This window comes from Macaca fascicularis, chromosome 15, assembly GCF_037993035.2.
Source record: "Macaca fascicularis isolate 582-1 chromosome 15, T2T-MFA8v1.1".
NCBI lineage: Eukaryota > Metazoa > Chordata > Mammalia > Primates > Cercopithecidae > Macaca > Macaca fascicularis.
In genome coordinates this window covers 87,131,423-87,149,032 of record NC_088389.1, presented here as the reverse complement: position 1 = coordinate 87,149,032, position 17,610 = coordinate 87,131,423, and positions in this window count along the sequence as shown.

Genomic DNA, 17,610 nt, shown 5'->3' with positions numbered 1-17,610 from the left:
AGCCAAAGATCTGCTAAAATTTTCCAAATGGAAGTCTCCTATTGTGCAGGATTTTGGTGTCTGAACTCTATGCAATCTATAGTGTTTTGTGGTTATTTAGCTACCATTCCTTCACCGAATTACTAGAGGTAATGGTAACAGACTCAAATGACCCAAATGAACTTATATAGACTGTGTGTGTGTATATGTGTGTATATATGTGTGTGTATATATATAGTATATGTGTGTATATATATGTGTGTATATATATGTATACACACATATACACACACATACACACACATATATATACACACATATATACATGTATCTGTGACTATTTCTCAGGGGAAACCATGACTTTAAATGGTTAGAGTTTCATGAATTTATCTTAAATAAAATAGGCTTAGTAATTTCTCATCTTACACTTTGATTGTGAATAATAAGCATAATGCTTTTAAAAATATATATTCTATCATATTCCAAAAAGTTTACTTAGAAAATGATGAACTATATGTAACCCAGGGGTAGAAAGTAATATACAATTCAAATAAAACAACTTTTGAAAATATTATGTAATATAAAGATGGAAAATAATTGTTTTGATATCTTGTCTACATGCTATATGTGACTTCAAATTCTCAAAATTAGATTCTGAGCATTTCAGAAGACAATCCAAAGAAGGAAGTCTAACAAGTTACATGATGTTCATGATTCAAAACAAAACAATACAGATTACTCAATGTAAGTATAACAATTACCTTTTAAAACCCCAAAGAAATAGTTCAGTGATTGTATTCCTCATAAAAAACCACTGTGAAATAAACTGAAGTGGTAACAAATTTATGAAACTAGTAACCATTTCCTATAAACAATTTTTAAAATGTTTCTTACAGTAAGTTGATAGAAGGTGCTGAAGCCTAATTTTATTTTTAAAAATTCTAAGAGATTTAAAATATTATATATATATTAGATTATTATAAAAATAAAAACTACAAAGTAAATATTGATAATTTTTTTTACTGGTAGATCTGTACAGTTTAGAGACTGAGTAAACATTGTAGAGAATTCAAGAAACTGATGTAGAGGAAATGTTAAACTGCATATTCTCTAGGTCAAAATCTACTAATATGAATCTTTTCAACTATTTCGCAAATAATAATCAGATGTGAATTTTGGATTACACTCTGGCAATTATTTGGAGCACACATTTTCTGTGTTGCCAAATGCTTTAACAGCCAACTAAGCTTGATATAGGTTTGCTAGGCTAAGTAACATAAAAAATCTGAAAATGATTTTACATTAAAGCATCATAATATGTAAAACTATTACTATCCTTACTTTATCTTATCTCAAGGTTAAGAGTGAACTCTTCTTATCTCAGTTCTAGCTTATGGAAAAAAATAATAGGCATTATATTTCACAGGATCATCATGAAGATGCTTCAGAATAAGTTAATAAAAAGAAGCTAGTGGATTCCTAAGTTAACACGGTGGAGGGAATAAAAAGTCAAGAGTGTGAATACCTTAGAGAATAAATTGCAAGTAAGTATCAAGAGAGCAGGGAGAGTTACCTTTAAAAAAAAAAAAAAATCGCAGCCTAGAATTTGAAACTTAGAACAAATGGAGGTGTTGGGGGTAGGGGCGCAGAATGGGAAAGAGTGGATTTGTGTCTTCAAACTGAAAAATTCAAAAATTATAATATAGGTGAGGCAGATGCACACAGATCTACCAATGACTATTTTGGGGGACAAAGCTATATTCATGTTTATTGTGAATTATATGTGGTCAAGAGTGAGGATAGCTAGCTCACTTGCAATTGCTCTCTTTGGTCCTGTAGTATAGGCCCACCTATAGGAAGGAAACAGTCTCGAAAGAGGGAAGTAATTGTGTCTCTGGTCTGCACTCGGCAAAGGAAGTCAGGAAACAGCAGAAGGAGCAATTCACCAATATCGTCAAATATATTATCAGTAAAAATTTCTAAAATTTGGGGTTAATTCTGAAAAATAAACAAACAAACAAAAAACAGAATAAATTGCAAAGGTGCTTATTAAAAGAATGAGTTATTTTAGTTGCATGTCAGGCCTAACGATGATAAAGCCAAGTTCCAATAGTGCTAGCAAAATTAGAATGATTTTGATGAGATTAAATTCTTGTCACATTCTGATTCTTAATAGGTGTGGAGAAAGATATGGTGTCAAAGAAAAAGTCAATAGCTATCTCTGTCATGCTGTAATTCTTCCTGACTACAGATCTCTGAAAACAGAGGGGAAAAAATTGTATCTTTGAATTTTAAAAAGAAAATGTATATTACATAGGTCTGAACACTTTTAATTTTCTAAGTCAGACAGTATTTTAAGACTTAAAAGATTATAGGGCTTTTAAACAACCTAACTGTGAACAACAACAACAACAAAAAATCATCAAAACTACAAGAACTTTCATCTAGGGTCAGGGAAAGAAGTCTACTAAATAATTATTAAAGGGGAAGCAGCTGAAACCCAAACTCTAGTTTTACTTTACTGTGTCGTAAAAGTTATGCTTGCTCAGAAATCTGGGGTGTGTGTGTGTGTGTGTGTGTGTGTGTGTGTGTGAGAGAGAGAGAGAGAGAGAGAGAGAGAAAGGGAGGGAGGAAGGAAGGGAGGGAGGGCGGGAGGAAGGAAGGAAGGAAGGAAGGGAAGGAAGGAAGGAAGGAAGGAAGGAAGGAAGGAAGGAAGGAAGGAAGGAAGGAAGGAAGGAAGGAAGGAAGGAAGGAAGGAAAGGGGAGAGAGAGAGAAAACAGAAAAGAAAAGAAAGGGAGGGAGGGGAGGAAGGAAGGAAGGAAGGAAGGGAGGGAGGGAGGGAGGAAGGAAGGAAGGAAAGGAAAATAAGGACCTTTCCAAAGAATCTGTAATCAAAACTCTATCTACAGCATCAAGGTCAATTAGATGTTGATATTATCTCTCTGTGAAATAATTTAAAAAATCAGCTTCATTCATGTTTAAAATACATTAGGAAATCACTAAAGAAAATAAATCCTGATGGAAGATGTATATAATGATCTTACCAACATTTAACATTTGCAATACTTATCAATAAGAAAGAAAGGAAGCTATATTAATATCTGTTTACCACATTAGAGTGTAGTAGCAATTTACTGTCATGATATAATGGATATTGGTACTTGTTTCAGAATATCATACATACAACACACAGATGGGTTTAAGACACTTAATATTTTTAAGTGTCTTAAAACTATTGGTGTTATACCTAAGGTCAGGGAAAGTGTTCAAAAGATTAAATTTAGAATGACTGGAGCATAACTAAAAAGGGAAAACACAGTTCTCTTTTAATGTATGTTTCTACACTGCTTTCTTCCTAGACATCACAACTAAACCCAATACAGCATTCATAAATATCTACCTCAGCCAAACGGAGCACAATTTACAAGCAAAATAGATTTTGTTTTCTTCATTCTGTTTCTACATAACTAATTCTCTTTTATTTCTTCCACTGCTTATAGTTCCAATGAAAAAAGCTATGGAATGAAACTTGTTATAAAAGTGGACTTTAGGGTGCATTAAAAATGATTGTGTGTAGACAACAGAACATTAAAACATATTGTCTTAGGAACAGATGCCAGCTGGAAGGGAATAGAGCACTTTATTTAATTTTTTAACCAAGACAGATTATATGTACTTCTCAAATACACTATTACATATAGGACAATTTATTGCCACCATTGCAATGGAAACAATTCAAAACTGGGTAGACATATTATTTTGTATTTCTATTTTGTTTATAGTAAAGATAAACTGTTTCAGGCAGTTTATAGTAAAATAACAATTATTAGTACAATCTGGAGGTTGAAAGAAGGTAGACTTCCTTCTGGATACTGGAGTAGCCATTTCTGTTCTCCTGTTCAATCCGGCCTCCCCTCGTTCCTTAGCATGACTGTGAAGGACATCTTAGGAAAGTCTTTTACTTGGTATTTTCCCCCTCAACTGTAAATAGGAAAGCCTTTTGTTTAATTCATGCTTTTTTAATCATAGGTAAAAGTCCAAATCCTCTGCTAGACAGGAATCCTCTAGCTCATATAGGATCCATGGTTCCTGGACAAACTCTCTGCCTTGCTGTGGTGGAGACTGATGCTGATCTGGAGGTTTAGAACTCAAGGCTCGCCTAGTCAACAGCCTGAAATCAGGCCAGGAACTAGGAAACAGCCTTAAATCTGGTCAGGAAATAAGATGGTTAGTTATATCTTTCTAGGGTCAAGCGTGCAATACCTGAGGCCCCAGACCTGGAACCTGAGGTTCCCATCAGCTACTACAATAGCAAATCTGTGGAAGACCTAAAATACCTGTTTAAAAGACAGCCAAGAGATAACTAATTACTTACAAGCTTCCTTTGGTAACTTTGTTACATAGTTACTGTAGACTATAATAGCCATTTTCATATTTTACAGTTTCATTGCTTCTTTCCAAGCAACTGAACTCACTTGTTTTGTAATAATTAAGCAAATGTTTTAATTCATTTTTATAACAAACAATTTAAATAGCATAGGTATCCACCCCCTGAGTTTCCCATTCTATAAAAAAAAAATAACAGATATTTTTGGGTCCCATGTGGTTAACCATGGTCTGTGTATACGGGGGCTATGCATACTGGGAATCAGCTTAATTTTACAACAGAGTTTATCTTGTCGAGAGCTTGGATGACATTTCCCACGGTATCATTACCATACAAAATTAAATAGACTCCTTGGCAGTGGTCACTTTACAAAACAGAAGAAATCTAGATCTAACAGCTGAAAAGGGCAGCTTATGTCTTTTTCTAGAGGTAACATGCTGTTTTATTTCAATCAGTCAGGAATAGTGAGGGAAATTGCCCCAAAACTAGCCGATTGAGCCTCCAGGAGACTACAACGGCTACCTGAGTCATGGAACTTTTAGTAAAAAAAGTTGATTTGGGGTTCATGGCTCCTTCCTCTAGCCAGCCCACTATTAATAATTATACTGTACCTGGTTTTTGTACCATGTGTGTTGAATCTTTTAACCAAATTTGTTTCTTCTTGCATAGAGGCTATCAAACTCCAGATCATGATGCAGAGGGAACCCTACATGAAAGAACCCTTCTTCTGAGGCCCATTAGACCATCCTCTGGAGGACCCCTTACTGCCACAGTAACAATGCCCTCTCACAGCTTGAAGAAGCCTGAGCGGTCATCTACCCTTTCCCTCTAATGACAGTTAGGGTCACCACTCAAGAGTGTAGAATGAGAGAGGAGGCAGGTAGAGGCTAGTTAGTCAGATACAGAGGAGGAGTCTCAGAAGAAGGACATTGCCTGTGGGACCACACCAGCACTGCCTTTGTTATGTAGCTAGCAGGAGGAAATATAATTTAGAACTTACTCTTATACAAAGATTCTTGCTCATAAAGGGACTTTCCAGCTGCAAGTGCAGGTGCAGACAAAGACTAAGGACATCCTAAAATGACTTTGAACTCATTATGATGCCATTAGTATTATTGTGGTTTTAGACTCACCCCAACCCCATGGATTTTGCTTAGGCCCTAATGGGTAATAACCAAGATGGAGTCACTATGGCCAACAGCAGGCATGTGCAGATAGGACGACCCCAGGGGGAAACTTTACCCCTCCCATTACGGTAAAACCCACAGAAGACTTTCTTGTTTCTGCCACATGAAAGACCCAGAACTCAACCCCATTTTTGGCAACCTCTTTGGTTCCCCTCTCACTGCTGAGAGCTTTCTTTCACTTAGTAAATCCTACTCTGCCTTACTCATTCCCCAGTTTTCTCATGCCTTATTCATCTTGGTCGTGGGACAAAAACTTAGACCTTACTAAACTAAGGAGTATGGAGACTGCACACACAAGAATGAGTTACACTAGACTTATGAATTAATGACCATAGGTAGGTGCTCAGTTTTTTTATTATTTTCAGAAACACACAATATGTACCTATTTTGTAAGATTTAAAAATTATTCTGATGGTGGGACACAACAGTGACACTTGAATTGATAAAAGGCAGACTTTTTGTTACTGTCAGCTCCAAGACAGAGAGCTGCTAAGCAGGATCACATGGAAAGTTGCGTTTGGGGACAGGTATCAGTAAGTTACAGTAGTAGGGAGCAGTCTATGTATGACAAGTGGGGTGAAATTAGATTTTTCAGGCTTCTTGTGAATTGGCTAATTTGAATGAATTTTGGGGGATGTAAGGGCTGTCTTTAATTGTCTGGTAACTGGCCCTGGGGCAATTAGGGCTTGTACGCACTGACCTGAAGTGTTACAGACCTGACTGAATATAATGTTAGAGAATGGATTTAATCAACTGATCAAGAAAGAAAATTAACCAGCCTTTAATCATGCCTCAATACTAGGTTAAAATAGCATTAAAAAGAAAGAAGTACCTCTATGTTGGTACCTACAATGTACTAGACACTTACAGAAGCAAAGAAAATTGGAGAAAAATTTCTACAGTATTAAAATATGAAATAAAAATTATAATTATTTGTAATCTTGTGAATGACTTTGTCAGAGTACACTGATAGATTAAAAACTATGTCAGGAACTCCATAATATGATGACACAGTGTCCTTACTTTTACTCACTTAAGAGCAGTGGAAGCCACAGGGCCCAGTCATAGAACATTTTGCAATCACATAGCTGAACTGACAATTTTGTGTGTATGTCACCCTTCCAGCACCTGACCTTTGATCGCCTTTGATTTCACTTCTATTTCTCATAATCAGTTTTAGCAACTTCTCCTCTAAGTCTATATGTATTAGCTTTGTGCCTTGTAAATCATCCTATGTAAAATCTTTGGCTTCTATACTCTGAGGTCTATATAGAAAATTTGAGGAGATTCTGCTGTGCAGCCAGTAAAACGTTTAGCTCACGGTGCTAAATAATAACAGTGGTCATGATGTAAAATATTTTGTGTTATTTTATTGATACCAAAATTTTGTGTTCATAACTTAATTATTGGCATGTAAAAGAAATAATCTTTATTTTTTTAAATGTTGATATAATGTTTTTATTTAATATATATTACGTAAAAGTAAGATTTTAAAGTAAAATGCTGTTTTATCTTTAGGATATAATAATAGTAAATATATCAGTATGTTGGGAAGTTCATAGATACTACCTTTTCCATTTTTCTTTGTTGATTCTTTTTATTTAATCTATAAATCTGCTTTGATTGATGTAATCTGTTTGGTAATAAAATAAAATAAATTTTCTAGGAAGGTTGAATTTGCTAGTCTAAAAATACTTATAGTTCTGACCAAAAAGATAAACAAGAAAAACAAATATGCTGCAAAGTTTTAAGCAGAACAGATAATTCTAAGGTACAATGGAATTTAAAGCTGTGATGAGCAACACGATAATCTGTTTCTGCTTGGCCACTGTATTAGTGTTTTCATGCTGCTATCAAAAACTACCTGAGACTGGGCAATTTATAAAGAAAAGAGGTTTAATTGACTCACAGTTCCACATGGCTGGCGAGGCCTCAAGAAATTTACAGTCATGGCCAAAGGTGAAGGGGAAGGTGACTACAGTGTCATTTTGCCTTTTTCTTCATTGCTCCTTATTTCCACATATCTCTTTGCATTCTCTTTAGCTCATACAAACTTCTCTCTCCTGGGAGTTTAAGGGCACCTCATTCATCACCACACTCTCATTAATATCCTTTGAATTTAAAGAATACTTTTCAGGAATGATTGACTTCATCATAAAATGTGGCCTTAATTTTTCACTAATCCTGTATTCTGATCAACTTTCCCAGTGCCTTCTTTTGTCCCAGAATATATATTTTTACTTTCATGTACAAGCATATTACATGAAATATTTCACACATTTAACACTGGGTAGTCACAGAATTCATAGTCAGGAATGATGCATGACATAATAGGAAATGGGTTAAATAGGCAGGCTGAGAATAGGCCACTTGTTCTTGATATTCCTTTGAAGGCATTAAATTATACTCTTAAGAAACATGACAGAAATAATTTTTTCTACCTGTGGTTCAGAGTGCCCAGTGAACCCTAGATCCTTAATTTTGATCAAGTTTCAACAGCCAACCTATAATCCCTTCCTAAAAATAGAATTGATGCCATGCATTTGTTCCTCAGAGAAACTTTACTTTTTCACTTTATTTTCACTCTTCTCAAATGCTTCAATCTTTCTTGTGTGGATTGGTTTGCCTCCTTGCCTCAGACCCATTTTCCCCCCTTTTTTTTTGGCCCCGTTGGATAGATAGGTTCTCTGAACTATGTCTTGGATTCTTGTGTTTACCTATTCCCAGGAGACTTTTTACAATTTCTGCTTTTCTACACTGCCTACTGAAAACAAGAACCAACTTCAACAAGTTTCACGACCAATTCTACCTCCTGAAATTGCAACCAGATTTGGATTCTTGTTCCATTTACCGCCCCCTGCCTCCATTGACATAAAAGAGTAGTTTATGTACTATTAAGCTTTATCTGAATTTTAGTTCAAAATCTTCCTGTGAAGGAAATTGAACATAATTTAACAGTTTTCTACAATCATGTACACATATAGTCCACCCATTATGTTAGGCAGTGAAAATGATAAATGAAGTCCTTGAATTCACATTTTAGAGAGAAATGCAAGAAAACACAGAAAAATACATGCATAGCACCCAACTACTTAAAAATTTTAATAAATGAAGTAAAAAAATACATACAGTAGTCTAATAAAGATGAACTGACATGGAAAGTACTTCTTGACAAGAAACATTGTAAACTGGTATCTAAAGAAATTTTTTTTAAAAAGCCATCTATATAAATGACCTAGGGATGAGCATAAAAGAAAGGGCCATTTTAGAAAAGATAATGGCCTATTTGAGCAAAGAAAATGATGCCCAAGTTATTTGGTATGCTATGTAAGAGGAAGGCTATGTAAGATGATGGTAGATATGTAAATTTATGGTTATAGTAAGTGACACATCTGTAAGTTAGGAACTAGCATAATCTCACTTATGATTTTGATCTACTACTCAGAGAATGAAGAATTGGTTATTTGAACTAGGGACTGGCATACTCTCATTTATGATTTTGATCTACTATTCTTGGTGAATGAAGAATGGGTTATAGAGATGAAAAAATGTGAGGGAAGCCATTACAAGTTATTGCAGAAATTGAAATAAGAAGTGATATAAATGTATTATTGGATAGTGGTAGGTAAGGTTTACATAAGAAAAATAATTCTAAATATTTTGTAGAATTTGTTGATGAAACCAGCTGTAGTTTATGAGAAAAGCAATTGTCTTACAACTTGTTAAAACAGAGGCTACCTACTGAATTAAAATGGCATGGGAAGAACAGGATTGTGGAATATGATAGGATAGGACTCAAAGTTCCATTTTGTATACATTCAAATCTTATGAATAATTTTTGAAACAGTGTAATATAGGCAGTTTAATATACATGTTTGAAATTCAGTTGTAGGGTTTTTAATGATGATATAAAGTTAAAGATATAATATAAGAGATACTTAAAATCACAAAATGGTATCATATATCATAATAGTATAAATAAAGCAAAGAAAGCAGAGCGACAAACAAGACTGAAATACTCTAATTTTAAATAAAAGGGAGTGGAATTTATCAATAGAGACTAAGAATATGCAGCTAAAGAGGCAGAAGAAAACTGTAGAGAATGTTCCAGAAGGACGCAGTTCACAACTATCGACTACCCTTTAAGGTTCAGAAAGATGACAGCAAGAAGAAGCAACAGGATATGGCAAGAAAAAAGTTGTTAGTGACCATAAAAGTGGTATCAGAGTAATGAGGGCATAAGAGTCAATCATTGATTCTGCATCAGTAGATGCAGAAAAAGCCTTAGATAAAATTCAACATCCTTCATGTTAAAAACATCTCAGAGGCTGAATGCAATGGTTCATGCCTGTAATCCCAGAACTTTGAGAGGCTGAGTCAGTCAGATCACAAGGTCAGGAGTTTTAGACCATCCTAACATGGTAAAACCCTGTCTCAATTAAAAATACAAAAATTAGCTGGGTGTGGTGGTACATGCCTGTAATTCCAGCTACTCAGGAGGCTGATGCAGGAGAATCTCTTGAACACAGGAGGTAGAGGTTGCAGTGAGCTACCACTGCACTCCGTCCTGGGTGACAGACTGAGACTGCATCTCAAAAAATAAAATTAAAAAAATCTCAGAAAACTATGTTTTTTTGAAACATACCTCAAAATAATAAGAGCCATTTATGACAAGCCCCCAGCCAATATCATACTGAATGGGCAAAAGCTGGAAGCATTCCCGTTGAAAACTGGCACAAGACAAGGATGCCCTCTCTCACCATCCCTATTCAAATTAGTATTGGAAATTCTGGCCAGGGCAATCAGTCAAGAAAATAAATAAAGGGTATTGAAATAGGAAGAGAGGAAGTCAAATTGTCTTTGTGGATGACGTGATCCAATATCCAGAAAACCCCATGGACTCAGCCTCAAAACTTCTTCAACTGATAAGCAATGTCAGCAATGTCTCAGAATACAAAATCAGTGTGCAGAAATCACAAGCATTCCTATACACCAACAAGACAAGCAGGGAGCCAAATCATGAATGAACTCCCATTCACAATTGCTACAAAGACAATGAAATACCTAAATATACAGCTAGCAAGGGAAGTGAAGGACCTCTTTCAGGAGAGCTACAAACCACTGCTCAAGGAAATGAGAGGACACAAGCAGACAGAAAAACATTGCATGCTCACGGATAGGAATAATTAGTATTGTTAAAATGACCATACTGCCTAAAGACATTTCTATTTTCAATGCTATTCCCATTAAACTACCATTGACATTCTTCACAGAATTAGAATAAAACTTTTTTAAAATTTGTATGAAACCAGGAAAGAGCCCGTATAGTCAGGAGAATTCCAAGCAAAGAGAACAAAGCTGGATGCATCACGCTACTTGACTTCAAACTATACTGCAAGGCTAGAGTAACCAGAACAGCATGGTGCCACACAAAACTAGACACAAAATGGAACAAAATAGAGAACCCAGAAATAAGGCCACACATCTGCAACTATCTGATCTTTGACAAATGACAAAAACAAGCAATGGGGAAAGGATTCCCTATTCAATAAACGGTGCTGGGAGAACTCGCTAGCCATATGCAGAAAATTGAAATGGAACCCCTTCCTTACACATTATACAAAAATTAACTCAAATGGATTAAAGACTTAATTGTAAAACCCAAAACTATATAAACCCTAGAGGAAAATCTAGGCAATACCATTCAGGACATAGGCATGGACAAAGATTTTATGATGAAATCACCAAAAGCAATTGCAACAAAAGCTAAAATTGACAAGTGAGATCTAATTAAACTAAAGAGCTTCTGCACAGCAAAAGAAACTATCACCAGAGTGAATAGACAACCTACAGAATGGGAGAAAATTTTTACAATCTATCCATTTGACAAAGGTCTAATATCCAGAATCTACAAGGAACTTAGTCAAGTTAACAATAAAAACACAAACAACCCCATTAAAAATTGTGTATGCAAAGGATATGAACAGACACTTCTCAAAAAAAAAAAAAAAGCATACATGCAGCCAACAAATGTATGAAAAAAAGCTCAACATCACTGATCATTAGAGAAATGCAAATTAACACCACAATAAAATACCCTCTCATGCCAGTCAGAAGGATAATTATTAAAAAGTCAAAAAACAGCAGATGCTGGTGAGGTTGCAGAGAAATAGGAATGCTTTCTACACTATTGGTAGGAATGTAAATTAGTTCAACCATTGTAGAAGACAATGTGACTATTTCTCAAAGATTTAGAACTGGAAATACCATTTGACCCAGCAATCCCATTGCTGCGTGTATACTCAAAGGAATATAAAACATTCTACTATAAAGATAAATGCACGTGTATGTTTATTGCAGCACTATTTACAATAGCAAAGATAAGGAATCAACCCAAACGCCCATCAATGATAGACTGGATAAAGAAAATGTGGCACATTTACCACCTATATGGTACATACATATGTGGTACATACATATACAGTACATATACCACATATTCCATGGAATACTGTGCAACCATATAAAGGAACAAGATCATGTCCTTTGCAGGAACATAGATGAAGCTGGAAGCCATTATCCTCAGCAAACTAATGCAGAAACAGAAAACCAAACATTGCATGTTCTCACTTATAAATGGGAGCTGAACAATGAGGACACATGGACACAGGGAGGGGAGCAGCACACACTGGGGCCTACTGGGGGAAGATGGAGTTGGGGAGAGCAGTAGGGAAAAGAGATAATGCATGCTAGCTTAATACCTAGGTGAAGGGTTAATTGGTGCAGCAAACCACCATGGCACACTTTTTCCTATGTAACAAACTTGCATATCTTGCACATGTACCCGGAACTTTAAAAAATAAAATAATTTTAAAAATTCTGTTTCTGTCTTTCAGCCAGCTTAGCCTGGTTAAGGCCTCTTGTTGAATAACTGGCCAAATAAACTAGATGGCTGTCCCTTTATGAAGATCTGATAAAGGCTGTATGAAAATAGACAAGGTATTTAAATATATAAACATTTTTCAGTGTAGATGAGGTATTCTAAGTAAAATATCTTCAAGTAGAAACTAGCAAAATATAAAACTAATAGTACAATCTTATCAATTAGTACTTTCTCTAGGAATGCATGGATGATTCAATATTAGGAACTTTTCATAAAATTAACTAAAGTAATAAGTTAAATGGAGAAAAATGCATTTGAAATTTTCACCAATAGAAGTCAGAAGGTGATCTCTGCTTTTCAGTTGGGCCACCCATCTTCTAGCCTGGAGACTTCCATCAGCAGGAGTCAAGAGGGACACCTACCTACTGCATGATCTGTCAAGATATCTACCCCTCCATTGCCTCACAAACATGATCTGCCTTTGGGTCATTAAGGATTCCCACTTAAAATATTCCACAGAGAAGCCCAGTTGTCTCAGCTTATACCTCATTAGGCTACCACTCCCATAAAACCCACCACATGCCCATAAAATCTAATCCCATTTGCCTCTATACATACTATATTCTAATACTTTTAACTTACAGTTTTCAAATCCTGACATCCTGTCAATCTCTTTTCTAGGATTTACAATCAATCATCAGGAAATTCCCCATACTCTCAACCTTTTTCTGATATTTTGTTCCCATTCATGTTCTAGCAATAACCACTTCTTGGAAAATACTGTGTCCTCTGTAGCATACACCGTTCCACTAGTACATTTTTAATGTTAAATCCCATCATTTCCTAGGTTTGATGTTGAGCTTGGTACCCTTTTATTTACTGATTCTCCTCCCAGACTATATGTCATCTGACCTCCACTTAAAAACACAGAACTTGAATATCACACTGAACCACATATTATTGTTTCTTATTGTACTAATATATGGAAACGCAGGTCTCTTAATCGTGAATATTTTAACTCATGGCTCAGTTTAACTCTGCAACATTGCTCTTTCATAGTTTGAATGATTTCAGTTTTCACATATATGAACATTTAATAGGCTAGTGTGGCAAAGAATGGGTATTTTGTTATGAAAACAATTTATCTTTCTTTTTGACAAAGAGCTAGACAATATTGACAAGTCACATTTTTGTGGACATGTGGATGAATTATGGCTAACAGAATATTAGCCATAATGTGAAAGACATTTGGTGTCACATTATATTTCAAAAAATAAGTATACTTTTGTAACTCAAACACACCTAATAATTTATTTCAAGGGATGAATGAAAGGTGAGAATTTTGAGACAAGGCTGATAATTTCTTTTAGGAGACAAAAAGGAATAGGGTAAATGGAAGCAAATATGAAGTCAAGGTAGAGGTGCTTTGTTGATGTGTCTTTGATTTCTTTTATGATTTTATTAATTTATTTTTTATATAAAAGGTAAATTTTAGAATAGGTTTTTCTGTAAGTAAAAATGATCCTTTAGAGACAGAGAGATTGAAGATACAGATGTGAAGAAATAAATAAACGTCAGAGATAGAAGTAAAGTTAAAAGGCCACTGATGCAGACTGTTTTGATTTGGTAAGGGGAAAAAGAGTAAATTCCCTCAGATAGGTTTCCTGCTTCTGCTAAATTAAGAGGCTAGGCCACTAGTTGAGATTGTGATTAGGAAATGAGGTGAAGACTCATTGAGGAGAAAAGAGAAAGGAAAAGCAGCACATTCTACAGGTCAAAGCCTAGGGCCTCCCTTTCGTGTAACTTTTTTAAAAGACAACTTATTTAGAAAAGGGATTTGCTGAAACACATTCTACCAAATGGATAAAAATCTGTTTTGAAATGATTTTTTCAAAATCCATTCTACCACAGTCTACACTTCTACCATTTCTAATAGAAATCTGTTCTGATACATGTATCAGGAATATGTGTATTTCTTAAATACATTTCACCATTCAGAACACAATAAAAATTCTGGAATCTGTTCATTGAGAGTGACTAAAAGAACAGTACTATAAAACTAATACTTTCTTGTGATCATTTCACTGGCCTGTGTGTCAAGAAGGGAAAACTTCTTGAAGAAAGTTTTGTAAGTTCAAGGACTGTGAAGTACTAGATAATTTTAGTTACAGGAAAAAAAAAATCAGATGCTTGAAATTTCAAAGAGTTTTAAATCATTTCACTAAAGCTAGCTAAATTTTCTTGAGCACTGACTACATGTTAGAAAGTTTGAAACATCACACCATTTGGCTAACAATAATGAAGTGAGATATCCAATGAAGAGGGACCATGATTGTTAATATCATAGTCATTTTGAAGGTTAAAAAAATAGGCCAAAAATGGCTACCTTTTTTCACAGTCACGTGTACAGTTAGAGAAGAGGTGAAATTTGTTCTAGAAAGTCTTATTTCAAAGCACAGACTTAATTTCTGTGCATAAAGCCTCCTATTTTATACATTATCTCATTTATCAAATTTTATCAATTTAACAAGATGTTTGATTTTTTTTTCCAAATAAACTATTACACAAGGCCTTTCTTATGCATTGATTATAAAAGGCATCTTGATTTCACAGATGTTAAACTATGAAGAAATTAAACTATGTGGCTTAGAATTAACAAAATATAGTAATTGAAACCAAATATTTTGAGTTAAGTAAAGTCAATTTTATGGATTAGGGAGGAGAGTACAGAAGATATTTAATCAAGTTGTTTTGGTAACAAAGTTTCTTTCCTTCCTTCCTTCCTTCCTTCCTTCCTTCCTTCCTTCCTTCCTTCCTTCCTTCCTTCCTTCCTTCCCTCCCTCTCTCTCTCTTTTCTTATTTTCTTCCTCCCTTTCTTCCCTTCCTTCCTTCCCTGCCTTCCCCTTCCATTTCCTTCCATCTCCTTCCTTCCTTCCTTCCCTCCCTCCCCCCTCCCTCCCCCTCTCGCTTTCTCTTCTCTTTTTTTCTTCTTCCTTCCCTTCCTTCCTCTTTCTTTCTTTTTTCTTTTCTTTCTTTCTCTTTCTTTTTCTTTCTTTCTCTTTTCTTTCTTTCTTTTCTCTCTCTCTCTCTCTCTTTATTTCTTTCTCTCTCTCTCTCTCTCTCTCTCTTTCTCTCTTTCTCTCTTTCTTTCTTTCCTTCCTTTTTTCTTGACAGAGCCTCACTCTGTTGCCCAGGTGGTAGTGCAGTGGTAGTATCTCGGCTCACTGCAACTTCTACCTCCTGGGCTCAAGCAATCCTCCCAACTTAACCTCCGGAGTAGCTGGGACAACAGGTATGCACCAATATGCCTAGCTAATTTTTGTATTTTTTCTGGACACAGGGCTTGATCACGTTGCCCAGGCTGGTCTCAAACCCCTGAGCTCAAGCCATCTGCCTACCTTGGCTTCCCAAAGTGCTGGGGTTAAAGGCCGGAGCCACTGTGCCAGGCATAAGCTGTTTCTTAAAACAGTAATGATATACCTGAAGCTATGAGTTGTAAATATTTGCAAAATTACTTCTATTTTGAAATAGTTTTATTAAAACTAATTTTGTATCTATTCTCATTGTGTTAAAAATTAAAATCCTTAAAATGAAAAGTCCCTGTATTATATGTAAATAGAATGGTTTACTAAAAAATAAACATGGACTTGTGTCCCCTGCCTCCTTCACCTTAATGACACTAAAAGAAAACCTAATTTAGGGAGCAATTATAGAAATTAAAGATGCTATCTTTAGAAAGGAGATTTCAGATTTTAAGACAGCCACTTTTAGAAGTGAAGTACTATACCTATGATTTAGGGAAAGTAGTGGTTCGATTATTTATGTTTTAAGAATTAAAAAATATGACTTCTTGCTCAAGCTGCTCGGGAGGGTGAGGCAGGATTTCTGGAGCCCAGGAGTCCGAGGCCAGCCAAACTGGGCAATATAGTGAGATAACACCTCTTAAAAAAAAATGGTCTTGATTTCTAGCTTAATATCCGAGATAAAGATTCTAACTCCCTTAAGGCAGGATGCTGTAGTGAAGTCTCACGGTAAGAAATACCTGAGCTGCTTTCTGTAACAGCATAATGTGGCAGAGTAGAGCTATCTGGACACAGGCCCAGTAGAATAATATGCACCAGGGCTATTGCAATTTGATGCTAGAGTTCATAGACCTTTGTGAACTGTATAAGCCTGTATATTTTGATGAACTTTTTAATGTTATTGCTATTTTTGTTTGTTTATTTAAAATATATAGGATAAGATCTCTCCTACCAGGATGTGATACCGAACCTTCTATCTGGGATTTAGATATTTCATGTGATTTTAATTTGTAAAAGGAAGAGAGATATATGATCATTATAGCACTGGGGATAGTGTAAAAGCATGACATTCTAGTTAACCTTGACTCATTGGCAGAAAGTAACAGCTGAAGAAGGTAGTAGAGAGAAAGCTTCCTGCATCACAGTGGGACCTGGTGGGGAGGCACGCCAATGTATAAAGTTGAAAATGACAGTAATAGAGAGGAAAGAATAGTAATAAAGAATAAAGAAAGCAGGGCAAATCCTATGGGGATGGAATAAGATAGAAAGAGGAACACAGATGTCAACCAGGGGCAAAGAGACTGATCCAGGTATTTAATAATAGAAGGCCCCTTTGAGGTACTTAGAGCAGGGAGCTCAAGAAACTCTATTTGGTTAAGTTTTACAGTAAATATATAAAGCTCAAAATAGACACAGAGAAATCATACTGTCCAGGCATTTGATTTTTATTTCCCTAGATTTAAAATTTATTTAATAAAAAAGAGCATACTTGCCAGATATCACTCTTTTACAGTTGAAAGGATTTGTTTCTCCTTTTCTTACAGACTGTATATTATGCTTTGAGTTTTTGGAGCAACTCTGATACACTTTATCTATATATATAAATATATGTGAACTAACTAGCAGTCAAAAACTGCAATGCATTGTCAAAATGTTAAACTAATCAATATAAAAAAGTTGCCTACTACATTAAAATATTCATTTACTTCTATATTGAGGAATTAAACCCTAAGTTCAAAAATGATTGAATATGCTAAGATCAAATTTAAAGCTTAAAAATATAGTGTTCCACTTTTTACACATTGCTACTACATATAGTAGTCAATTAAAGCTAGCTGAATTTCTATTTGCATGCAAGTAGATAATATGGG